This window comes from Portunus trituberculatus, chromosome 37 (genome assembly GCF_017591435.1).
Source record: "Portunus trituberculatus isolate SZX2019 chromosome 37, ASM1759143v1, whole genome shotgun sequence".
In the NCBI taxonomy this organism is placed as follows: Eukaryota; Metazoa; Arthropoda; class Malacostraca; order Decapoda; family Portunidae; genus Portunus; species Portunus trituberculatus.
Window position 1 is genome coordinate 24515676 of NC_059291.1, and position 13221 is coordinate 24528896.

Below are 13221 nucleotides of genomic sequence, written 5' to 3' on the forward strand. Positions count from 1 at the left end.
AAAGTATAAACCGAGAGAGGAAGGAAGAAAGGATTGGTTTAATGCAACTTGTGTTAAGGCTAAAGAAAAGAGATGTGGCTTGGAAAAGATGGAAAAGAGCAGGAATATACTAAATAAGGAGAATTATAGAGTGGCAGAAATGAGTATGTGAGGGTAAGGAGGAGGAAGAAAGAAAATTTGAAAAGATATTGTAGACAAGAGTAAGGAACATCCAAAATTGTTTTACAGGTTCATAAATGGTAAACTTAAAAGAGAGAGTCCATTGAAAGATTAAAAGGAGAGCAAGGGATAGTAGATGACCCTAAGAATATAGCGGAATTGCTAAATAATAGGTTTCAACAAGTATTTACTAAAGAAACAATGTTTGTAAAGCCTCAAAATGTAGAAGGAAATGTACACATGGATGACATTAAGATACCTAAAAAGGAGTTATATAAAATGTTGGAGGAACTTAAAGATGATAAAGCGATGGGGACCAGATGAAGTTTCAGGCAAATTATTGAAGGAATGTAGAGAATTGATAGATCCATTATATGATATTATAAGGTGCTTATTAGAAACCAGGGAAGTACCAGTAGAGTGGAAAAGAGCTGAAGTGGTGCCCATTTATAAGGGAGGCAGTAAGGAAGAGCCTCTTAACTATAGACCTGTGTCTTTAACAAGTGTGGTCGGTAAGATTTGTGAGAGGGTGATAAAGAAATATTGGATACGGTTCCTGGAGGATCATAAGTTATTATCGGATCATCAATTTGGCTTTAGAAAAGGGAGGTCATGTGTAACAAATCTACTGAGCTTTTATTCAAGAGTGGTTGACAAAATACAAGAGAGAGAGGATGGATGGACTGTGTATATTTGGATTTAAAAAAAGCTTTTGACAAGGTACCTCACATGAGACTGCTATGGAAATTAGAGATTTATGAAGGACTGAAAGGAAAAGTGTTAAAGTGGATGGAAAACTACTTGAGATGGAGGGAGATGAAAACGGTAATAAGGGATGCAAAGTCGGACTGGTTGGTGGTGGAGAGTGGAGTCCCACAAGGTTCAGTGCTGGCACCAACACTTTTCCATGTCTATATTAATGATATGCCAGAGGGAGTGAACAGTTATATTAATTTGTTTGCAAAGATGCGAAGTTGTGTAGGTGTGTGAAGAGTGAAGAAGATTGTGAAATTTTACAGGCAGATCTGATATGATTTGGGAGTGGAGCAAGAGATGGGAGATGGAATTTAATCTGAGCAGAAGTCATGTAATGGAGATGGGGAAGAGTGGAAGACAGCCAAGAGGGTCATATAAGATGGGTGAAGGAGTAGTGTTGAAAAAGGTGGAAAAGGAAAAGGATTTAAAAGTGATATACAAGACCATGGGCAGTTTGAGGCTCATATTGACAAGATGTTTGGAGAAACATATAATTTGATTAAAAAATATTGGATTAGCCTTTCATTATATGGATAAAGATATGATATTAATTAGTAAGGTAATTAGACCAAGATTGGAATATGCTGGGGTGGTTTGGTCCCCTTATAAAAAGAAGCATATAAGGAAGTAGGAGAGATTGCAGAGAATGGCAACAAAAATGGTTCCGGAATTGGCAGAAATGACTTATGAGGAGAGATTAAAAGAAATGAATTTGTTTACCTTGGAACAAAGAAGAGAAAGAGGGGATTTAATACAGGTTCATAAACTGTTGAACGGTTTGGATGAAGTGGATAATGAGCAAATGATGTTGAGAGAGGAAAATTTAAATAGAACTACAACATCGCATAGTAAAAAGATAGCCAAAGGAATATGCTTGAAGGATGTGAAGAAATATAGTTTCCCACAGAGATGTGTGGAGGTGTGGAATAGTTTGAGTGAGGAGGTGGTGTCAGCGAGGGGTGTGCATAGTTTTAAAGGAAAGTTGGATGTGTGTAGATATGGAGACGGGGCCACACGAGTATGATACCCAGGCCCTGTAAAATTACAACTAGGTGAATACATATATACACGCTGTTGGCAGAAAAGTATGGACAAGAGGACATAAAAAGATCAGGATGAGGCAGTGTATGAAGGATGTTGGAAAATACAGTTTTCTACACAGAACGGTAGAAAAATGGAATGCATTGGATAATGGAATTGTTGCAGCACATAGTGTGCATAACTTTAAAGAAAAAATAGATAAATGGAGATATGGAGACAGGACACTATGAGATAATGTACAATACAACTAGGTAAATACAACTAGGTATATACACAAACACACACATAAGGAAGTTGGTAAATACACACACACACATAAGGAAGTTGGAGACTACAAAAAATGGCTACAAGAATGGTTCCAGAATTTGAAGGGATGACATATGAGGAGACTAAAGGCTATGGATCTACCAACCCTGGAACAAAGAAGGGAGAGAGGAGATCTGATACAAGTTTATAAATTGATCAACGGAATGGACCTAGTGGATAATGAGAAACTGATTCTGAGAGAAGAATATGACATTAGAAGCAAAAGATCGCATAGTAAAAAGCTGGGAAAAGGAAGATGTCTGAGAGATGTTAAAAAATATAGTTTCCTGCAAAGATGTATTGAGAGGGAACAGTTTAAATGAAGAAGTAGTGTCTGAAGAGTGTGCATACTTTTAAAGAAGATTGGATAAGTGTAGATATGGAGAGGGAAAGAGCATAAAGAGGCCCTGTAAAACTACAACTAGGTAAATACAACTAGGTAAACACACACACACACACACACACACACCAAAACAATTTACATAAGAAGAAATATGTCACAAGATGAGAGAATGAAAATGAAGGAGCTTGTATCTGAAGTGAAAGAGAGGAATGACGAAAGAACAGAGGAGGAAAAGACCAAGTTTTTTTTGGAGGATGAGAGATGGGAGGCTAAAGAAGTGGTGGATAAAACAGACGGAATAGTCATTACATGGAAGAATGAGACTAGGAATGGAATAAAAGTGACTTACACAAACATAGATGGATTTCTGTCTAAGAGGCTAGAATGTATGGATTACCTAAGAAATAACAAATCCGACATAATGTGTGTAGTGGAAACAAAGCTAAGGCCGAAATAAAGCTAGACTGGTTTGTTGTAAAACACTACAAAGTATGGAGAAATGATAGAAAAAATAAAGGAGGTGGTGGTATAATGGTTCTTACTAAGGAAGATCTGATAGTGAAGGAGGTGAACTATAGTAAGAGAAATGAGGAAGTGATAAGTATGCTTATAACAGATGGCAAGACATTAATATTATAACAGTATACATACCACCCAGAACCAGTGCTTGGGAATATGAAAAGTATCAAATGGTGATGAGGAATACTCTAGACAGAATGAAGCAAGAACTCATCAGAAAGGATAGAGTGATGATAGTTGGAGACTTTAATTGCAAAGAAATAGTGTGGGAAGACTACGAAGTGGTGAACAGTGGTGAGTGGGCAGAAAAATTGTTAAAGGTAGCAAAAAATAACTTGATGACACAGTGGGTGAGATCACCAACAAGGTGCAGGGGACAAGATGTTGCAGCAAGGTTGGATTTGGTATTTACCAGGGAATCTCTAAAAGAGGAAATTGAACATGAATGTCCCTTGGGGAAAAGCGATCATGATGTCCTAAGCTTTGAGCTGGATACGGAATTAAGCACGAATAAGATTGTGGAACGCAGGAGGAAAAATTAAATTATACTAGGGCAAATTATAACCATATAAGGGAGTTCTTTAATGAAATTGACTGGTCCGTGGTATACCAGGAAAGGGATATGCAATTGAAATATGATAAATTTATGGATTTGTATAACTCTGCTGTGAAAAAGTTTGTGCCATATCACAGAAAGAGGACTTTAAATAATAAACAGTGGTTTAATAGAAATTGTGAAGAAGCAAAAAAGAACAAAGAAAAGGCATGGAAGAAACTTAAGAAAAACAGTGATGTATTATCAAGAGAAGTCTACAAAACAGCAAGGAATAGATATGTTGAAGTAAGGAGAACAGCACAGAAGGAATATGAACAGAGGGTGGTGGAAAACTGTGATAGTGACCCAAAATGTTTTACAAATTCATAAATGGAAAACTAAATAAAAGGGAGGCAATAGAAAAGGTAAAAACGGGAAGAAGTATATGAAGATGCTGGAGATATAGCTGAAATTTTGAACGACAACTTTTGCAAAGTGTTTACAAAGGAGGAGCATTTTATGGGAGGAAGGCCTACGGAAATAAAGCAAATGCAGGACATCATGGTTACTAAGGAAGATGTAAGGAAAATTATAAGCAATCTGGATATTAATAAATCAATGGGGCCTGATGGCATATCTGGGAGGTTGCTAAATGAATGTAAGGATCAATTGTTGAACCCTGTATTTGATATTGTGGAAACCTCCATACGAACAGGATTAGTCCCGAAAGAGTGGAAAAGAGCTGACATTGTGCCTATATATAAGAATGGTAGTAGAATGGAACCGCTAAATTATAGACCAGTATCGTTGACTAGTATATTGTGCAAGGTATGTGAAGAAGTAATTAAAGCTAAGTGGAGTGAGTATCTAGAAAGTGAAAACATTCTGAGTGAAAGGCAGTTTGGTTTCAGAAAAGGAAGATCATGCGTATCCAATTTATTATGTTTTTATTCAAGAGTGACTGACATACTACAACATAGAGAGGGATGGGTGGATGCTATCTACCTGGAATTGAGAAAGGCCTTTGATAAAGTACCACACAATAGACTGATGTGGAAACTAAAGATGATTGGAGGAGTAAATAATAAACTAGCAAAATGGATGGAAAATTACTTAATGGGAGAGAAATGAGAACAGTGGTGAGAGGAAGGAAGTCCGAGTGGAAGAAGGTAACCAGTGGAGTTCCACAAGGGTCAGTGCTTGGTCCCATCATGTTTTTTATTTATGTTAATGGTATGCTGGTAGGAATTGACAGTTACATGAACATGTTTGCGGACGATACCAAAATTATGAGGATAATTGTAACAAGTTACAGGAAGATCTTGATAAAATATATGAGTGGAGTAAAGAGTGGCAGATGGAATTTAATATAGACAAGAGCCATGTTATAAAAATGGGAAGAAGTAGATACAGACCTAACAGGGATTACAGGCTGGGTGATGAGAAAATCAAAGAGACCAATGAGGAGAAAGACTTAGGAGTAAGCGTGCAAAACACTTTGTCACCGGAGAAACACATTAACAAGATATTTTGGAAAACATATAACATGCTTCAAAATATTGGCTTTGCATTCCACTACCTAGATGAAGGAATGATGCAGAAGATATTATGTACCTTAATAAGACCCCAGTTAGAATATGCAATTTGTGTCTGGTCACCGCATATGAAGAAAAATGTGAAGAAGGTGGAAAGGGTACAGAGGCTGGCAACAAGGATGGTACCAGGACTCAGGGAGTTAGACTATGAGGAAAGACTGAGGAAACTGGGGCTGACCACATTAGAAGAGAGAACAAGAGGCGACATGATAACTATGTATAAATTGGTGAACAAGATTGACATGTTGGACAGAGAGTTGATAAAGGTGACCACAAGTAATCATCTCCAGGGACATGGAAAAAAATTAATAAAAGACATCTGTCTAAATGACGTGAGAAAATACAGTTTCATGCATTGTAGTATTGATAAGTGGAATAAACTGAACAGTGATGTCGTTAACGCGGTGTGTGTCAATCAGATGAAAGAGAGATATGACAGGAGTGGACAAGGAGACAGGACACAGAGGGATTAGCTCGGGCCCTGTAATACACAAATAGGTAAATACACACACACACACACACACACACACACACACACACACACACACACACACACACACACACACACACACACACACACACACACACACAGTGGTTAAAGTGCTGGCTTCACAAGCCAGAGGACCGGGGTTCGATTCCCCGGCCGGGTGGAGATATTTGGGTGTGTCTCCTTTCACGTGTAGCCACTGTTCACCTAGCATTGAGTAGGTATGGGATGTAAATCGAGGAGTTGTGACCTTGTTGTCCCGGTGTGTGGTGTGTGCCTGGTCTCAGGCCTATCCGAAGATCTGAAATAATGAGCTCTGAGCTCGTTTCGTAGGGTAACATCTGGCTGTCTCGTCAGAGACTGCAGCAGATCAAACAGTGAAACACACACACATTTTCTCACTCTTTTCAATAAAAAATAACAAAGGATAAGAATAAAATAGTAAATTGGAGACTCAATACTTGAACATCTAAATACTCAAACTTTTGAATACTCGAACGCAAAAGTTCAATTTAATACTCAAAAAAGTACCTGATAGTTGATCGTTCACACACGTGATTGTAAACAAAGGCTTCCTGGCGTCCCCCTTCCCTCTCCGCTAGTTGTGACTTGTGCTGCCGCAGTCATCAGAATAACATTCTCCTGCATTCTATCTGTAGTCTTTCATTTATAAACTTACATTAACACCAAAGTCTTATTAATGGTGAAAATATCTGGTAATCAAACGGCTGCACATTTGGTCATATACATCTCCCTTCTCGCAGCCGTCACTGTACCGTTTTGATACCGTATTACTGGTAATACCGCTAATGCCAGTATTACCGTAATACTGGTATACCGGATGCCAGTGCGCATTTCTAGTCCTGCCGCAGTCTTGAGATAAACAACATTCTGTGTTGTCAATAGTTTTTCATTTAGAAACTTACGATGACACTGAAGAGACTTATTAGTGATGAAAATAAGAAATCTGGTGATAGTGCAAGTGTTAGTGAGTGGATTTACAGGAATCACACCAGGAGAAAAGTTAAAAAAGACGTTTTCATGGATGGTGACTCATCCTCCGGCGGCAACCTCCCTCTTTCTCCCCACCCTTCTCCCTTCCTCTTCTAAGTTGTCCATCATCAGCCTTCATTTACGGTATGTACAAATTAAAATTGTAAAAAAATAACATTGAAATTTTTATAAATTTGAGGTTTTGCTAAGATTAGAATTAATTACCTGATTTATAGGTATCAATAGTCGAACTTTTTAATACTCTAACAGCCATTTGGAACGCATTAAGTTCAAGTATTGAGTCTCCACTGTACAAAGTTTCACAAAGCTTGCATGGATGATGCTTTACACACGGAAACTAGCATGAGATTGATCTAAAGTGAATGTGTAATATGGTCAATAACAAGGCAACGCTGTGGAAAAGTTGAACAAATGGCAAGCTGTATGATGAGTGAGGTGTACAAATGGTGGGATTCCATTGCACATTTAGGTATTTAGGGAGACTGATGAGTATGTATGGATGTGAAAAGGTGGAGAATGAAAAAAGAACTTCATGAACCAGTGACTGGGTCAATTGGGAAGCACAGCAAGGATGAAAGCAAGTAAAATATGATGTACTGAGAGAAGTATAGAAGAGTGAGGCTATGCTGAGTATAATGTATGACTGCATGGAATGAAAGCGGAACTGGCAAGTTAGAAGTGGGGCAAAGTAGAGTAGTTAGGATGACACTGAATGCACCAAAGTACACAACAGTGGAAGCTTTGAGATGTGATAGAGGATAAAGCATGTTTAGGGAAAGACTTACAAAAGCGACACTTAGATGTTAGATTAGACTAGAGAGAATGGATGATGCAAGAATAGCATAAAAAGTATCTGTTAATGAAAATGTAAGAATATGTAAGAAAAGGTATATGAGAATGACAACCAGGAATGGATTATAAGTTGTATCGGAGATAAGAATGGCTAGTAGAAATCAAAATTATGTTAATGCGTCATGATAAGAAGAAGCAGAGTAGGATCTGAATGAGATGTGAGAAAATGAAAGAGTGGAATAAAAGAGCATTCTGGAATGGCACAAGGAGAAAGAAGCCCCAATGTATAAGAGGTGGTATGATAGTGAACTCCTCTTCCCAGTGACGGTACATTGTATGGATGCAAATTCAAGGAATTACAAAAGGTATGAGTCCCATAGCAAAGTATGCCAGATGAGTGACATGAGAGAGGATCAGATAGATGTGATGCTGGAGTGTGAGAGGTATGAAAGAGAGAGAGAGAGAGAGAGAGAGAGAGAGAGAGAGAGAGAGAGAGAGAGAGAGAGAGAGAGAGAGAGAGAGAGAGAGAGAGAGAGAGAGAGAGAGAGAGAGAGAGAGAGAGAGAGAGAGAGAGAGAGAGAGAGAGAGAGAGAGAGAGAGAGAGATGCAAATAATTCTGACAAAGTTGGGGCATAAAAGAAATGAGACTCAATAGAAGACATGATGTGTATGGCAGTGGTGTGTAACTGCTGGGACAGTGTACAGCAAGGATTCTCAACCCTTTTCTTGTTAAGAACCCCCTCAGTTATAAGACTATCTATTCAAACCCCCAGTAATTTGACATGGAACAGAATGTTAATTTAGTGGCTGACATTAACTCAATATACAATGGTACCCCTGAAATGTTAATTTAGTGACTGACAATAACTCAATATGCAATGGTACTGTAAAAAAAAATACAGGCAACCCCTGCTTAATGAAGATTCACACAATGAAATTTTGCTACAACGAAGGTTTCATTTTACTACCATCTGCTTCTTTAACGAACATCAAACTCACTTTAACGAAGTTTTATCCAGGTAATTTTTTCCAAGTTTGAAAGCACCGCCGTATCATGCAAGCCGACAGGCTTTAGAATACACCAGTGCCTCTGGTGGACAACACGCGCACCACTCACTCCCCCTGTTCAAAACAATAACAGCGTCAACAGCAGCTCATCTTCCCTCGCTCAACTTACCAGCAAAACGCCCTGCAATGTCTCCTAGCATTGCTAAGAAGACCAGGAAGTCTCTTACTATTGAAGTGAAGCTGGATATTATTCACAGACACGAGAGAGGCCAGAAAACTAATAGCATTGCTCGCCATCATCTTGACTCCATCTACTGTCTCTACTATTTTCAAGTCAGCAGACTCTAATAAAAAGACTGGTCAGACCGTATCTTCCTTGCAAGCTAAAAGAACCACCTGAACTCATGACTCTACAATGGATAAAATGGAAAGCCTTGTGGAAATGTGGTACATAAGTTTTGTATGTGATACAATGATGTGCCCTTTGTTTACATTCCACAGGTTGCCGGTTAGTGTCTTTCCTGCTCCACTCTCCCTCCCTTCATAAATTTAAGATCATCAACATTATAAAGTTACATACATACATACATTAGTGTACATTATAATGACTTAAATTAAACTGCCTAAATGTTTAATTCCATAATTTTTACTTTCAGTAAACCTTTCACTGTACTATGATGCACTCTCGCTTTGTTTAATCTCAATGGAAGTTCAAGTCAGGGGTTAAACTTGTTATAATCAGTTCGCTTAACGAAGTTTCGCTTAATGAAGGGTTTTTAGGGAACGTAACCCCTTCGTTAAGCCGGGGTTGCCTGTATTATAAGATAAGCCATCTAAGTACTCTGGAAATCTTGTGAATCCCTGGGAGTTTGCAAACCCTAGGTTGAGAACCTCCTTGTGTAGAGATGAATGAAACGAGGATCAAGATTGTGAAAGTTTCTGGAGAGAATGTGGTACGCCAGATGTATGAACATTAGTGTGGAAGATACTGTTTGTCTACTTTTTATTTTTTTACTTGTTTTTTGTCTGTTTTTACAGGATTTGCCAATTCAAAGGTGCAGTGAGATTGTGATCGGAGGAGTCTAACACAAAAGATGGGATAATGGCATATGCAGAAAGACTAAAGGTTAAGAAAAGGTTGACAATGTTGGGTATATTTCCAAGATGGTCAGAAATATAAACACCAATTGTTTTAATTCATGGATGATAGTAAAACTAAAGACTAGTTTACCAGGATGGTCAGTGAAGGGAGAGGAAAGCCATCACTGGTGGTGCAGACTGAATGAAAATCTCCCCAAAGGGAGTCAGAATGTACCGTATTTGATGGCATATAGGACGCACGGGTATATAAAATGAACCCCCCATTTCAGTAGGTCAAATTCAGGAAAAATGTTCTACTGTATCTAAGCATATACTATTGAAATCAATCTAGCAGCACATTACACAAGCAGAAAACATTGCTGCAAAAGCAATGTCACTCTGAAGTTCTTGCCGATATTGGGCTGAACAACAAAGGTTATGTTTCCCTTTCCTAGTGCTCTTCATTTGGTCTTCTTGCTGTCACCAGATATGTGGTGGCGTAACAGCCCTTACTGCTGCTCTATTGCCATGCTCCTTAGCATAATCTGTCACTTGTAGTTTGAAAGAAGTTGTCCAGCTCGATCTTTTTCCTCCTGCTGCCATAATGGTGTTGGGTGTTGATTGTTTTGTTATGATCATATCAGAATGAACGTAGAGTTGGAGGATAGCCTTTGCAAAGGCCACTCTGATGTTGTTTCCTCTTTTGTTGTTGCTGGTTTATCTATTTTCTCCTTTTTCACAAGCAACTTTAATCATTTCCTTCTTTTCTTTCACTAACAACTTTAAGATCATAAACTTGCTGTTAATCATCACCATCAAAGGCATTGAGTCAGAGTTCTGACCGATCAAAAGTTAATTTGCTTTCATTTTCACAAATATTAGTTTTTAAAGTAATAATACGGGTAATAATAACAATACCAACAATAAAATAATGATGCATACAGTTAGGGTCGGTAGAGGTACTGAGTGTGAGCTAGGTTAGTGAACGTTAAGAAGATAAGCCAATGGGAAGTCACAATTTTGTGTATTAGACACAAAGTGATTTTTTGAGCCAAATTTTTTGGAAAGAAGTGCGTCCTATATGCCATCAAATATGGTACTCCATTGTAAAAGATAAATGGCTTTTGTCCACATTGAATTCCATTTCCCACTCTTTACTCCATTCCCAGATCTTATTTAGGTCTTCCTGCAGTATTTCATAATCCTTTTTTTGCTTTATAACTCTGCACAGTTTCTTATCGTCTGCAAACAGATTTATGTAGCTGTTCATTCCTTCTGGCATGTCGTTTATATATATGAGGAAAAGTATTGGCACTAATACTGACCCCTGTGGCACTCCGCTTTCTACTGCTCTCCACTTGGACTTCATATCTTTAACTACCATCCTTATTTCTCTCCCCCTCAAATAATTTTCCATCCATCTCAATGTGCTTCCTTTCAAGCCACCCTTCTCCTCTAACTTCCACAGTAATCTTGCATGTGGAACTTTATCAAATACTTTTTTTAAATCCAAATAAATACAGTCAACCCATCTCTCTCTCTTGTAATCTATCAACTATTCTAGAGTAGAAACTCAGTAAATTTGTTACACACGACTGTCTTTTTCTAAAACCAAATTGGCTATTTGATATTAATTTGTTGTCTTCAAGGAACTCGATCCATTGTTTCTTTATTATTCTTTCACACATCTTGCATTTACTAGTTAGTGATATCAGTCTGTAATTTAAAGGTTCTTCCTTCCTTCCACCCTTATATATGGGAACCACCTCAGCTCTTTTCCATTCTACTAGTACTGTTCCATTTTCTGTTGAGCATTTTATGATGTTGTATATATGACTTGCTAGTTCTTCCCTACATTCTTTCAGTATTCTGCCTGAGACTTCATTCGGTCCCACTGCCTTCTCTTCATCCAGTTCCTTCATTAACTCTTTTATTTCAAGCTTGGTTACTTTAATCTCTCTCTCATATAGACTGTCTCTCTATTACCCTGTGGCCTTTCAAATTTGGATTTCTTAGTAAAGACCTCCTGGAATTTATTATTCAATAGTTCTGCCATACTTTTTGGTTTTTCCACCATCCCGTTCTCTCCTTTTAACCTTTCTATTGTTTCTTTTTTGCCTAATTTTTCCATTTATGAATCTGTAGAACAATTTTGGTTGTGTGAAGGGTAAGAGTTGTCTTTACCTAGTTGTAGTTTTACAGGGCCTAGGTATTACGCTCATATGGCCCCGTCTCCATATCTACATTTGTCCAACTTTCCTTTAAAGCTAAGCACACTCCTTGCTGACACTACATCTTCACTCAGGCTATTCCATGCCCCTATACTTCTTTGTGGAAAGATGAATTTTTCACGTCCTTGAAGCATCTTTCCATTCTCAACTTTTTACAGTGACATCTTATGCTTCTACTGGTGACTTCATCTCTTAGTAACAGCTCCTCATTATCTATTACATCCATTCCATTCATTAGTTTGTAGACTTGTATTAGGTTCTCTCTTTCTTCTCTGTTGGTAGATCCAAAACCCTCAATCTTTCCTCGTATGTCATCACTCTTACCTCTGGGTATTACGCTCATATGGCCCCGTCTCCATATCTACATTTGTCCAACTTTCCTTTAAAGCTAAGCACACTCCTTGCTGACACTACATCTTCACTCAGGCTATTACATGCCCCTATACTTCTTTGTGGAAAGCTGAATTTTTCACGTCCTTGAAGCATCTTTCCATTCTCAACTTTTTACAGTGACATCTTATGCTTCTACTGGTGACTTCATCTCTTAGTAACAGCTCCTCATTATCTATTACATCCATTCCATTCATTAGTTTGTAGACTTGTATTAGGTTCTCTCTCTCTTCTCTGTTGGTAGATCCAAAACCCTCAAACTTTCCTCGTATGTCATCACTCTTAACTCTGGTACTATCTTCGTTGCCATCCTTTGCAGTCTCTCCAATTTCTCCATGTTTCTTTTTGTGTGGGGACCACATCACCCCTGCATACTCTAATCTGGGTCTGATCACAGTGGATACTAGTTTCTTCATCATATCGACTGCCCCCTTGTATTGTGAGACAAAGGGAAATGTTCAGTGAGATCATACTGACTCTAATAATAAGTTTCCACTACCCTCTGATCCAGTGCTTTAAACCTCATTGGGAATAATTATTGTTTCAGCAGGTGTCTACTGCCTCCTCCAGAATGTTAAGAAAAGATGACCACCATGGTGAAAGCATTATACAGTCTTTCCTAAAATGCATGGATCTTTTCAAAGTTATTTCTAGTGTTATTATGTAACCAAGAAAGGAAAAAATTCTTACCTGAATATTAAGGAAAATTAACAAGAGCAGTGAGTGTTATGCAATGTCTCCTAGAATATCCGCTCCCAAAAAACCTGAATCTAACAATTTCCTGATGAAGCATTAAACCACTTAAAAAGAAAAAAAGTAAACAAAAGTCCACAAATTGTCTCTACATAAGAATTTAAGTTTCTAAGGCATAAAATTAATGAAAGTGAAAAAGTAAACAACAGTGAACAGATAATCTATCTCTCAATATGAATAAAATAAGCATAAAATTAATGGAAATAAGAAAA

The 13221-nt window shown here is 38.0% G+C and overlaps 1 protein-coding gene across 1 annotated transcript in view; it reads right to left on the reverse strand.

The window, feature by feature from the left end:
* The window catches only part of LOC123514289 (E3 ubiquitin-protein ligase MYCBP2-like), a 299710-nt gene that overhangs the window by 149745 nt on the left and 136744 nt on the right, over positions 1-13221 (reverse strand).